Source organism: Cynocephalus volans, chromosome 6 (genome assembly GCF_027409185.1).
Source record: "Cynocephalus volans isolate mCynVol1 chromosome 6, mCynVol1.pri, whole genome shotgun sequence".
Classification (NCBI taxonomy): domain Eukaryota; kingdom Metazoa; phylum Chordata; class Mammalia; order Dermoptera; family Cynocephalidae; genus Cynocephalus; species Cynocephalus volans.
This window is the reverse complement of record NC_084465.1, coordinates 841,174-854,891: the sequence shown is the minus strand read 5'-3', so window position 1 is coordinate 854,891 and position 13,718 is coordinate 841,174. Positions and strand designations below refer to the sequence as shown.

Below are 13,718 nucleotides of genomic sequence, written 5' to 3'. Positions count from 1 at the left end.
TATGTGATATCTTATTTAAAAGCCACAAGCTGGAAACCCTACTGGTCATGACTCTCAGAGCTGCATCAGCTCACAAAATCTACTAAACACCAGTGGACGTATCTTCAGTTTGTGTCACTGGCCCAAGGAGTTTCATTACAAACGTTATTTCCCAAGCACTTACATGTGAAAGATTATTTCAAGTTTTAAAACGTCGGAACTAAGAAAAACAACTGCATTCCAACATACCCTCGTTTGTAGAGACAGGTATGTGGATAATTTTCACAAATTCAGTTTCAGAACTTTGAGTTAAAGAATTTCTTCCTTTCACCTGTTTACCTCACGTTTGAGAAGATACTCAAACTCTCCTATTTTTGCTTCATGTTGGGGTAAGTTCGACTTCCTAGCTCTGCTATCCCATCCTTGCTGCCCGGCCCCGCCCTTCCAGAAGATTCCACATCTCCTGCCCCGTCACCGAGTCTGGCTAATTCTCCTCCTGAATAAACGCTGGACGTGAGGACCACCTGCCTCAGGCCTGCGCCAACAAGCACAGGCGGCCTTCCCCGCGCAGGACCGCGGGCTGGGGGGCGGGAAGTGGGGCGGATGACGAAAGTCAGGTGACCTCCTCTGTCCACCACCAGGTGTTCACGTGACCTTCCCGCCATGCCCTTTCATCCAGACTCCCACAGGTGTCACTACTGGGGAGGCTGCTCAGACCATAGCGGTCAAGGAGAGCAGAGCTGCCCGTCCCCCCAGCCCTCTCCACACCTCCCCCTGCTTGCGTGCCCCACGGCCACGTCCACAGCCAGGGCAGCACTCCCACCTGTCCAAACAGTCCTCATGTCCTGAGGATTGGCCCCTGGGTCCCACCTCTGATATCGTGGCCCTTGCCTTGGATCAGGCCCTGGTCACTGCTGCATAGAGCTGCACTGGCCTCTGCCTGGTGAGTGAACATGGGCTGACCCTGCAGAGGGTACAGCTGGACCCCAACTCACTCCAAGGTAAGTGCTCAGGCCTGCTGTGGGTGTCACCAGAAATCAGTGCCCCATCCCGAGATGGGACGACACCCAGGGCGAGGTCTCCTGCTGGTGCTGGAGTCAGAGGGGATTGGATAGTCTAGGAGGGGCCAGATAAACTGAAACTGGTCCCCAAGCCATGTGCAGGGACAGGCTCAGCCTCCCGGGGATGGCTCTGGGGAGGTGAGGAAGGCTGTCTGTGCCTCGGCCAGCAGGGAGGGTTCTGAGCAGACTCCAGTACTAGCAGGAGGACAGGGCCCCATTATACAGAGCATTGTGCTGCTGCTTGGTGCCCAGAGTTGCCTTCATGGCGGGTTCCAGATGCAGCCAAGACAGAGTGGACTCCTGCACCACCACGTTGGCTCGGGGTCAGGATGAGGGTTCACGTCCTACAGACCCCGGCCCTCAGAGTTGGCAAGGGCTGGAAGAACCCCAGGTGGATTCTGTCCCAACACCCCACCCTCCCCCACCAAAGAAAGGGGGGACAGAAGCCACGACTGGCAGGATTGTTCTTTATTTTCAGTTTTGCTCAATTCTCAAGTATTCCCTGAATCCTATGTGCCCAGACCAGGCTGAATGCTATAAAGAATTTAAAAATCCACCGGCCAGGACTCTGCATCAAAGAATCAGCAATGGGGCTAGAGAGAGGATCATAGAAAGCAATGCCAGACAGACGACAGACAGACGGACGATGCAAATGATTGACAGATGGTGAAGAGAGATAGATACAGATGACTGACAGGTGACAGATACAGCAGGTAGACAATGGATAGGGGAGAGAGAGAGAGAGACAGAGAGACAGAGAGAGACAGACAGACAGAGACAGAGAGAGAGAGACAGACAGAGACAGAGACAGAGAGAGAGAGAGACAGAGAGACAGAGACAGAGAGAGGGACAGAGACAGAGACACAGAGAGAGAGAGAGAGACAGAGACACACAGAGAGAGAGACAGAGAGACAGACAGACAGAGACAGAGAGGGAGAGACAGAGAGAGAGAGACAGAGACAGAGAGAGAGACAGACAGACAGAGACAGAGAGAGAGACAGAGACAGAGACACAGAGAGAGAGAGACAGAGACACAGAGAGAGAGACAGAGAGACAGACAGACAGAGAGACAGACAGACAGACAGAGACAGAGAGGGAGAGACAGAGAGAGAGAGACAGAGACAGAGAGAGAGACAGACAGACAGAGACAGAGAGAGAGACAGAGACACAGAGAGAGAGAGAGACAGAGAGACAGACAGAGACAGAGACAGAGACAGAGAGAGGGACAGAGAGACACAGAGAGAGAGAGAGACAGAGACAGAGAGAGAGAGAGACAGACAGAGACAGAGAGACAGACAGAGACAGAGAGAGGGACAGAGACAGAGACACACAGAGAGAGACAGAGACAGAGAGACAGAGACAGAGAGAGAGACAGACAGACAGAGACAGAGAGAGGGACAGAGAGAGAGGCACAGAGAGAGAGAGAGAGCCAGAGGTTACACACCCTCCACATTTTCACCTCCCACAGCAGTCACCTTCCTCACGACACTGGGAAAAGTCACTGGCATGTTAAACAACAAACCACTATTCTGGTTTCAGGACCGAGGACAGAAAGCCACGAGACACGTGGTTCCTCTATGGTTTCTTTTTATATAAAAAGAGATTTTCAACCAGCAACCTAAGAGAATAGCAAGACAAAAGACATGGACTTGTACCAGGGACCACCTGAAAATAAGTATGAAGATTATGCTCCTGCCTCCTGAGACACAGATGTCCCCGTGATACAACAGGGTTACGCATCGGACACGTTACCAAGAACCTTACAGTGAAGCTGTGAGCACGAACCCATCTGAGAACAAGCGGCCAGCGGGTTCAGCCATCTAAGCTGCTGCAAATCACCTGGATGTGACCAGCAAAGCCACGGAGCAGGAATCCCGGGCTCTCCAGGAGAAGCAGCTCTCACACCGCAGGATCCCAGAGGAGACTGTACGAGCACAGTCCGTCCACCTGTGCCCAGGGCTCTGGACACGAAACACCTTTAAAATACGAGGGTATTTCAAAAGTGGGTGGAAAAGCAGAACTAAAGAGAACACGAATCTTTCCGTGAACTTTCTAAGTGTCCTGGTAGTTTGGACATGACACAGCAGCACGCACCCTGCAGACTTGTGGGGCATCTGCTCAACACCCAACAGTGAAACGAGATCACGAATCGCGGCAGCTCGGCCTCGAGGCTTCCATGTGGGGACGGCGTGAGCTCGGGGACCACAGGCACAGACGCGTCTCGCCTCATCGCAGGACAGGCCGTGATCAGCTGTCCCACTGCCGCCCCCAGTGGCTCCACCACCCGCCTCCCCTGTCCACACCTCAGACAGCTGGGCAGTGACTTGCTTCCAGCGAGCAGGACATGAAGCAGGTCGGCCACGGCTCAGATGAGGAACAGAGGACGCGGCTCGTGGCACCTGCCCTCCAAGGGAAGCAGCAGCTGCTCAGAGCTGCGCAGCGCAGAGGCCGCGAGGAGAGGCATGGAGGCCCGCGGCCTGGATCCTGCCGGCACCTGTAAACAAGCTGGGACAGGACTGTCCCAAGCCTGGAAAGGACAGTGGCCCCAGCTGACACCCCGATCCCAGCCGTGTGAGGCCCAGTGAAGCCCCCCACATTCCTACGCCAAGACACTGAGAGATGAGCGCCTTACGCAGGCATGTTCGGGGCAACATGTCACACGGCGACAGCTGACTAATGTCCCAGCCTCTGCCTGGGCTCCCTTCTTCCTCTTCATCCATCACATGCGTCACACAAGAAACAAAAACAGCCCCAAGAGCTGCCGAGGCTTCCAGCTCAGAATTTCACACACTCGCTGCGGACGTCTAACCGTCAACGTCAACAATTGCTTCCCGTCTGCAAGGGCCCGGAAAGATGCTGGCGCTGACATGGAGACCGAGAGGGACACGTGAACAGTGCCACACAGCAACGGTGGCCACTCTGCTTGTGAATCCGCCTTCCTGAAGCCCAGGCTGCACCAGGTCCCTGCCTCCTTCAGAAACTCCCACGGCCCCCAATCCCCTGTGGACCCTGATCCTCCATAGCTGACCCCCCCCAGCTCGTCTGGACAAGCAGGACGGCAGCCCAGCCCTCGGGGCCACTAGCACAGGCTTGTCCAGTGAGAAGACGCTCCCGGCCCCCACCTCCCGCGCTCTCCTCTGCATCCCCCGCCTCGCCGTCCCCCGCACGGCCTAAGCTTTCCCCACTCCCCGCCTCGGTGCCTCCTTCTCGCCGCTGTCTCCTGGAGCATCTACGGTCACGCCCCGATCTGTGCCTGCCACGTGGGAGGAGGCAGGCAGGGCCCACTGCACTGCATGGTGGCCCGACACCATGTGCACGTGAGATTGAGGTTCTCGGCCACCCTGGGGGCTCCTCGTCTCGTGGCTTAGACGTGGAGCACAGAGGGGACGCCAAGAATTCGGTCCACCCGCAGCACACAATCTGCAGCCTGTGCCTCTCTTGAGCAGGTGCAGGACAGTGTTCCTGGGAATAAGAAAGTCCCTCTGCAGGACCAGGTTTTAGGACAGCTCCGTTCAGACCTGAGCAAAGAGGCGAAATCACAGGAGCAAAGTTCAAAGAAAAATTAATACATAGATCTGGACCTGGGCAATGTTCTAAGGTGTTTACTACTGTCCTGCACCCCATGAAAAATAACGTGACCCTAATTGTATAGTGTGAGGACCATCCCCCGGGGCTAAGCCACTATTGGGCAGTTACCAAGAGAATCGCGTCTTCCCAAGCCTGGGAGATGCCAGCTTTCTGCACGAGCCAGCTCAGGGCACTTCTCCTTGGGTGACTCTATGGACACTTCAGCACAACCACAAAAAAATAACCAGTACACTTTTATGTTGAATAAATGTCTCGGCCCTGACTTTTTCCCCTTCTTTCTGGTCATGTGCATTAATCATACATTGTTGAACCTTTTCAGCCTTGACATGTGGAAATATGGAGAATCAGAGGCAAGCCCTTCCAGGGCAGCCCCGTTTAGATTCCTGTACGTCTGACCACATCTGCAGCACCACTCGCTGACGGTGCTGACCGACCACCCACTCGGCCAGCCCTCGTCAGGACCAGGAATACAACAGAGAGTGCGACAAGCCAAACCCCACCTTTGAGAACTTGCAGCACAGAGCAGCGGTTCTCAGGGAGGGATCCGTGGACCAGCAGCCTCACCTGGAACATGTTAGAAATGCAGATTCTCAGGCCTGGCCCAGGCCTGCTGCATCAGAAACTCTAAGGGGCTGGCCGTCTGCGTCAGCGTTTTGACAAGTGCCACGGGTGACAATGACGCAGCTGAAGTCTGGGAACCGCCGTCTGGAGCTGGCGCCAGCCTGGAGAGCTGCAGCAGTAAGTGGCTTGTGTCGCTGCAGCATCTTCAGCGTGGCTGAATCAGTCATGACCCCGAGTCATAACCAAAAACATCCATTTTACAGAGGAGGACTGCAGAGCATATTCAAGTTTTTTCACTCTTTCTGCTAGTAGATGGCAAAATCAACCCACGTGAGCACGAGTGCAGGGCAGCACCACGCACCGAGGCCCTTCGGAGAAGGGGCGTCCCCAGCCAGGCGAGGCTCCGCTAACCCCAGGGCTAAGGACCAGGCACACACCTTGGAGGGGCCCCCAGCAGCGAGCTTTGCCAACGTCCCTGGTGGCACCTCCCCCAGGAAGCCTGCTCTGGTTGCCCCTCTTAACTCCTGTAGGACTCTGGTTGTCCCCTTCTGGACACACTTGTCACACCCTCTGCCAACATCGACTTTTTTAATTTGTTTGGGGGGTTTTGCTTTTGCTTATAAGACATTCAGATTTAAGGGAAGCAAAGGCTTCCCTCGACTCTACCTGTGATGTGAACACCCCAGGCCTGCAGGCAAATGACTATTGCTTAATTAAGGAAAAAGGAGCTCTTAAAAAAAGACATACCAAAAGAAAAAAAAAAGATAAAAGAATGAGCTAAATCATAGAAACAGCAACTTGAAAAGCACGGGCACACTGCTCCAAACGTGGGAGCAGCCACGAGCCATCACTGGGGAGTGCGTGCCTGGGTCCCCCAGGTGCAAGGCTGGAGGAAGAGGCTGCGGTGCCGCTGGAACGGCCTGCTCCGAGGCCCACGCCAGGTGCCCAGCTTAGGAAACTGGTCCTCTCTCATCACACCCCTGTCAAAGGATGTATTTCCATTCCACCAGCATTTTCCAGCTGTCTTCCGAATACAGTTCCTATGAGCACAGTGACTTCAGACCCAGCAGATGTTACCCCAAACGTGCTGTCATCCTGGGGGAGACTCAATGCATCCAGCTCCAAAATCGGTTCTGAATGGCGGGTGAGGGTACGCAGGTCCCGCGCATATTCACCTTCACCGAGACAATGTCTGGGACAGAGGCCTGAGCTACTAAGGCAGAAATCCACGATCGAAAGAAACGATCTCGTAGCAGAGCTCGGCCTGCTCCTCCCCGTGCTTGTCTGGGCCACGCCGGCCTCAGCTCTCACGAGACCAGAAAGTCCTGCCTGGGGACCTTGTGCCTGCTGTTCCCTGAGTCCCACATGGAGGCCCTCCCTGGACACAGAATGGACATCACCCGGCCCTGAGTCCCCGCATCCAACAGAATGAGGGTGGTCCACACGCGGGATCCGCACGCCCTTCCCCATGGGGCAGCCCCGCGAGGTGGCCCCAGCGGCGGCACCGCAGCTGTGTCCAGGGTGAGGACCAGTGTCAGCACGCGGCAGGCGCTCCAGCTCAGTGAGCGTGCACGGCTCAGCCCGGCTCACAGGCCAGGCCTAGGCACGACCGGGAAGGCCAGCGAGGAGGGCCCGAGAGCATCTGCCGGGGCCAGGCGTCCTCCTCGGGTCCACCCTCCTCTCGGCTGCTCCGGGGGTGGATTCTGAGGCACGCAGGCGGCACTCCAAGGCTCCTGGCAACCGTGAGGGCTCGGGGCCTCTTGTGGCCACACCCCCTGCGGGCCTGGCGAGACTGACTAAGCGTCAGGTTCCCCTGACCCGGGCACTGGTCGAAGGCCTGAGCAGACTGATCTCGGGCGGGGTGGCCCCAGTCTGTGTCCGTGCCCAGGGACGGGAAGCACAGAGGCTGCAGGTCCACGCAGGGGAAGGTGAGGGGCCGGCCTGGGAGGCCCCTGCAGAGCCTCCCTCCACCAACCCCACAGGGCCCCCACCCCCACCCTCTGCCCAGTCTCCAGCAAGCCCCCACCTCCCGGACCCCCTCTGGGGAGAACAGCAGCTGCTGTAGGAAAGTGGCCGTTGCAGGAACCAGGGCAGGGGAAGGGATGCAGACCGCTCAGAGTTCGTCCTGACTGACGATGGTCCTGCTTCTAATTAGGAAACTACGTCCACAGGCCAGGCGGTGGCCGAGTGTGGCCGCTCCCTCCCATCCCGGCTGCACCTGAGCCTGCACCGCCTCCTGGACACACACGGAGACGTCCTATTCCCCAGGCAGCCTCGGGTGCCAGGCCAGATTGTTTAAATATGCCAGCGCCTCTCCAGGGAAGGTGCGCCAGCAGCTCCTGTGATTAAGACGGCAATCTCCAGGAGGACAGTATCTCTCTTTCTGGGCAGCTGCTCTGTGGCCCAGGCAGGCTCTGCACAGAGGCGACAAGCCACACCCTGGGAAGTCTGAATGGGCTCCTGGGGCCCAGCCGGCTGAGCCTCTCAGAACTGGATGGCTTCTGGCAGGTGTGTGGCTTTTCTGGGCTCTGTTCCCAAAGTGCTGACTGAAACAATGGACTCTGAACCCGTGACAGACCTGGCCTCGGAGCAAAGTGAACCTAACTATGGGCCTGGCCCCAATATGTAAATGGCATGTTAGCCGATCACACAGTCTGTTGGCAAAGTGAGTCCAACTCATTCTCCCGTGGCTTTGCCGGGGCTCCTGGATTGGGGGATGCCCTCCTTCCTAAGGATCCCTCAGGGAATCGGCCGAGGGCACACGAGTGGCAGCACCAAGGGCTCAGGCTGCAGGAGCCACCCACCCTGTGGGCCTGGTGAGATCACTGAGTGCCTGTTTTGCTCCCGAAGTGTCCTAGTGAGGAAGATAAATCACATGGAAGCCCCCAGACCAAGCTCTGCTTCTGCCTCTGGTTGGCTCATGTGAGACCTAGGACTTGCCACCTGCAAAAGGAAAGGGTGGTGACAGCTTTCAAGGGAGCTAAATGCGTCCAGGTGAAAGCAGAGCCGTGGGGCTCATGTCCTGCCTGCTCGCCACCAAGGCGCGGAGTGTCTACACCCCAATCCCCATGGAGTCCCCTGCAGCCACACCCTAAGATTCCAACATCCTCGTAGGTGTCAGCCCCAGAAAGAGGCAAGAAGACCCTTAAGGAGAGGACCTCATGGTGGAGCAGCAGGAGGCCAGAGAGCTGGCAGCAAGATCCCCTGTGGTGGCAAGGACGGCCCCAGCAGGGGCTTGGGGAGGGCCGGGCCACGAGGGACATGATCACAGCCGTCTACCCACTCAGTGTGCATGAAATCCTGGGGCCTGCCTCGGGGCCCCTCGCCCCGGCTCCACAGGACCGGCTGGCCCCGGGATGAGGCCGGGCCCTGGCACCACGAGCGTCCCCATCCAGTATTTTCGGGCACCGGGAGGCAGGCGTGTCCGAACCAACGGAGCCTGTGAGAAAACAGCTGCAGAGAGCAGGGGCCGGAAGGCCAGGCGGCTGGCGCGTCCGTCCGCGTTTGGTGCAGAGAACTGACTGTCCTCGTCATCCAGGCCAAGGCAGGCGGGTCCCCGCCCTTTCTCTGTACGGCAACGCAGGAGCAAAAATAAAATAGAAAAAGCAACGCGAGCCCCGCGCGACGCCTCTCCGCTGCTGCGTGGCAGGAGGCCCACCCGCACTGTGCACCCGGAGGGCCCCGAGGAAGGACTGTCACCTGTTAACACCTCCACACACGGCTCATTAGTCCCCAGAACTAACTCGGACTTCGTTATTGCTACTTCAGGTTTCAGGTGAGGAGCCAGGTCACCGAGACCAGCGAGCACCGGAAGGAGCCACCTCAGGACCCCGAGGCCCAGGACCCCAACAGAACAAAGGGTCCGTCCCGCCAGGTCCCCAGCAGGAGCCTTCCGGTTCTCGGCAGATCGTTCACATTTTCTTTGCTCTTTATCATCCGTTTAAAGAGAAATAAGCAAAATATTTTAAATTGAAATCAAGTTCTGTTGCTCTCGTTACATAACGTTTTCTTAAAATAAAGAGAAGCAGAAAGAAGAAAATAAATGGCGCCCACCGAAGCCCTCCCGTCACACACCCCTGACACCACGCACGCAAGGGACTTTTAACAAGCGGTCTTGGGTCCTATCATGCGCACTTCTGAGACCTGATTTTTTTCCTTCTCAAAACTACATAATTCCATCTTCCCAGGCCAACGCCCGTGGCTCCCACCGCACCGCACCACGTGGGTATGTCCGTTTACTTCCCTAATTCCCTCCTGCTGAACACTCATCTCCATGAAAATAATGACTGTTCTCTCAAAAGAAGGAACCACACAGCAGCACGACACGCTGTGGAGCAGAAAGGCCTTTGTGTCCTCAGCACCCAGTCGGGTCCTGATTCTGAAAAGGGGCCCCGGCAGGTGGGAGTGTGGCCTGCAGGTCCCCTCCCCCCCACCCGCAGAGGGGAGGTCAGTAAAGAGCGGGAGCTGCTCATCCTCAGCAGGGGCCCCGGGTCCTGGGGGTCCCGGGGGACCTGGAGTAACGACAAGAAAATCTAAGAGGTGGGACACGTCGCAGAACAAACCCTCCTGGCTGTTGTCCTCTCACTCACATAGTTCAGCTTTTTACTGTGGTAAAAAGCACATGACATAAAATCCACTGTCTTAACCATTTCTAAGTCTGCAGTGCGCAGAGTGAACTATGTCACTGTCATACAGGAGATCTCCAAAACGTCTCCATCTCCCCAGACTGAGACTCTGCCACACTAAACAACAAGCCCGCCCCGCGGCCTCCCAGCCCCTGCAGCCACCTTTCTGCCTCTGTCTCTGTGAATGTGGCTCCCCTGGCTGCCTCATATAAGTAAAATCCTACAGTATTTGTCCTTTTGTGCCTGTCTTACTTTGCTGACCATAATGTCCCTGACGTTCATCCATGTTGTAGCAGGTGTCAGGATTTCCTTCCTTTTTAAGGCTGAGTAACACTCTGCTGTTTGGATGGACCACGTTTGACACCCATTCATCCTTCAGTGGACGCTGGGCTGCTTCCACCTCTTGGCTTGTGAGTGACACTGCTGTGAACACGGGAGCACACGCGTCTCTGAGTCCCTGCTTCAATTTTGGGGGGTATATATACCCAGAAGTGGGCATATTTTAATTTTTATGTCGCATGATTTCTGATCATGTGTATACACACTAGGAGCAATTAGTAAATGTTTGAGCCTCGCTAGGGGATAAAACAAGGGGTTTTGCTTTTTTAATTAATTGCTAGATTGCCAAGTAAAGGTAGAACGGATATTCGTTGAGAACCTACTAAGTGTTGAACACTCAGAGAGCACGATGAGTGATGGCTATTGCTTGCTTGTCGTGGGCAAGGTGCCACCCCAAGAGCTTCTCATGCGTTCACTCATCCTGTCCTCAGATAGCCCCTGACACAGTGACAGCATCTGCCACGTTTCCAGGTGAGGAAACCTGCCGCGTGCCGGGCGAGAGGGCAGCTCTCTACACGGAGCCGCTGAGAACCGAGATCAACGTGCAAATGTCTCCCCTGAAGTTAGAGCCGAAAATATTTGGTTCACAAAAAAAATGAATAGAAAATGCGTCTTGAACATCATTAGAAGAAGTCAGCTGTCCTAACCTCTGCACTCTCCTGGTGGGCAGCAAATGCCAAAGCCATCGGGTGTCTGCACCGAAGAGGAATCCGCCCACACGGTGCCCCTGCAGGTGTGACTGGGCATCGGGAAATGAACCCAACTTTGTAGTTCACTGAGGCCCGGCAGGCTCATTGCTCACGTCAGAAAACGCCGGCACACGTAGGTACCCTGCTAGTGTGGGCACAGGCCCGGGGGCTGGAATCGGGAACCTCGGGTTCTAATTTTACCAACATCCACCACCCTTGTAAACTCGGTAAGTCAACACATCTCCAAAACTCAGATTAGGCAGACCCGGGCATTTGTTAAATGGCTCTAACAGCTCCTTGAAGCCAGAACATTCCAGTGGTTCTAGAAGTCATAATCTCAAAAACTCTGATTAATATTTCAGGGTATTTTTCAAAATCACAAGTGTGCAACATTTGCTGCTATAGGAAAACCAGTCACCTCAGGTCTGAGGGACACTGACCCTCCTGGGAACGCTCACCACCGACAGCTCTCTGGGGGTCAGGGGTCTTCTGTGATGTGGGAAAATGCCTGCACCTGCTGGACTGTGCCAAACCTGAATATCTGTACATTTTCTCACTGAACGCAAGGAAACTTTCTTATTATTTATTATGAATATTTATGAGATACAAAGCTGATTGTCCCCTCTCCTGCCCATGATGTGGGGGCCATATTCATACTGGGGACATACTTTTTAAGGGAAAAACCAATTGGTCTTATGCACACCAGAGGTTTTGGTGATATTTCATTTTTTCCTTTTAAAGCTGAAACTTCTGCTGCTCCATCAGCTTCAACGCTGGCGCAGACCGAGCTGTTCTAAGTGTGGCCCCCGGACCAGCAGCTTTGGCCTCCGGGGGCCTGGTCAGAAACACAGAACCTTGGGTCTGGCCTGCAACAGAAACTGCGCTTCAACAGCTCAGGAGCCCCGATGACTCAGGAGCCCATCACAGCTCGAGAATCCCCAAGCAGGACCAGACGCTTCTCGCAAGGGAGGCGCCCTGGTCGCACCAGAAGCGACCCTCACTGGGGGGCCGCGCCGCCCCCCAACTGCCATGCGGGGCCAGAACGCCACCGTCTGGGTGGCGCTGGTCCCCGTAGAGGTGCTGACAGAAGGCTCCTCCAGATGCGCTTCTGCAGAGGCGCCAGCCACAGGCCTTCCTCTCACTGGTGCCACAGGATTAGCAAGGAGGGAAGTGGCCAGCGTCTCCTGGGGAGAGCTTGTACCTCCAGGAGGGGCCCTCGGAGTGGGAGCGCCTCAGCTCGGGCTGTCACAGAGCACCACAGACGTTTACTTGCCTCGGTTCTGGAGCCGGGAAGACAGAGGTCAGGGTGCCAGCGGATTGTGTCTGGGTGGCCCATTCCTCCAGACAGCAACTTCTCGCCGCGCCCTCACATGGTGGCAGGGGCAAGGGAGCTCTCTGAGGTCCCTTTTATAAAGGCCCTAATCCTGTCGTGAGGCTCCACCTCCTAACACTTTAGGGGTTAGGTTTCCCCATATAAATTGCGGGGACACAAACATTTAGTCCGTAACAGAGAGAGGGACATATAGCCATCCACCTCCATCTGCCCCTCACAGGAGAAATCATCATAAAACCAGTGGCAACAACAGCAGCAAACAGAATGCACACCAGCCACCCGCTCTGTCCCCCGCGGACAAGTTTGGCCTGTGCTAAAGCTACCTTTACTAACGTCCACTTAGCACTTAAAAGTGGCAGCGCCAGTCCTCAGTGGAGCCCTGCGCACTTGCACGGGGGCCTGACTGGGACGCACGTGCTGGCACGCACTGAGAGAGAGCCTCCTCCAGTCCACCGGCCTGGGCAATTCAGGAGGCACATCCTGGGTGTGTCAGGCTTGGGAATCACGCAGCGGGAGATGCACAGTCAATGGCGTGAAGACGGCTGCGGAGGCACGAGCCAGACAGGACGGGACAGGTCAGAGTCTGCTCTGCAGACAAGGTGGAGTCACTGAACACCAGGGCCCTTGTCAGACAGAGTACCCGTCCTTCAGAGCCCAGTCGCGTCCCCATGCGTCCTGGCATCTGTGAGTGGCACAGTGGCCAACAGCTCGTTGTTTGCCACAGCAGCATCCCTGGGAAACCCACACTGAGGGTGGGACTGGTCTTCCTGGCTTCGGAGAAATCACAGATCGGGCCAAACCCTCGCCCACATGGGGCCCCACTGCCTCCTGCAGGCCAGGAAGGCCCCATCTGAAACCGTAGCGGAGTCCTGCTCCTTTTCCCACAAGACCTGGGTCGGGGTCCGGGGGCACTTCTTGGAAAAGGCATATCACCGTGAGTGGTCATCTGGCATTAACTATTTACAACAATGGCCTTTTGTTTGAAGTTCAAATCCAAACCCAATGGAACACAGCAAGGGTGAGTCAGTACAACCAAAACATCACAAAGTACGAGTCTTATTCCTAGAGCAGTTTGCAAATTGGCCATGACCTTTCATAGCCCGAAGTCCGGGGGAAGCAGTGCCAACACGCAGCTGGTGAAAGCTGCAAAAACGACTGAGCTGTAAGGCCTTGGAAATGCGACTTGATTACAAAACACTTCTCGCGATGGAGCTAACGTGCAGCATCGGCGGCGCCCAGCCCGCTGGGACAGCGGCGCTGAACGTGGTTCCTCCTGGAACACGTGGGCACCCGCCGTCTTTTCTATTACAGGATACGTGTATGTCTTTTTAAGAATGGGGTCCTTTTTCTACCCGGATATGTACTGGTGAGTGGTTAGGAATGCAGGCCCTGCAGCCACGGTGTCCAGTGTGTCCACACAACACAGCCCAAGGGCTCCTAGGTCACAGCGCGGCCACAAGCAGTAAACGCGATGCTACAGGAAAGGGCGGAACAGCATGGGCACACGCGAGCTCCCAGTGAAGTTCACTGTCCACTGTTAGGA

General features: G+C 55.9%; 1 protein-coding gene across 3 annotated transcripts in view; it reads right to left on the bottom strand.

Annotated features, from left to right (window-relative positions):
• The window catches only part of PTPRN2 (protein tyrosine phosphatase receptor type N2), a 906,619-nt gene that overhangs the window by 874,407 nt on the left and 18,494 nt on the right, over positions 1-13,718 (bottom strand). The gene's annotated exons all lie outside the window — the stretch shown is intronic.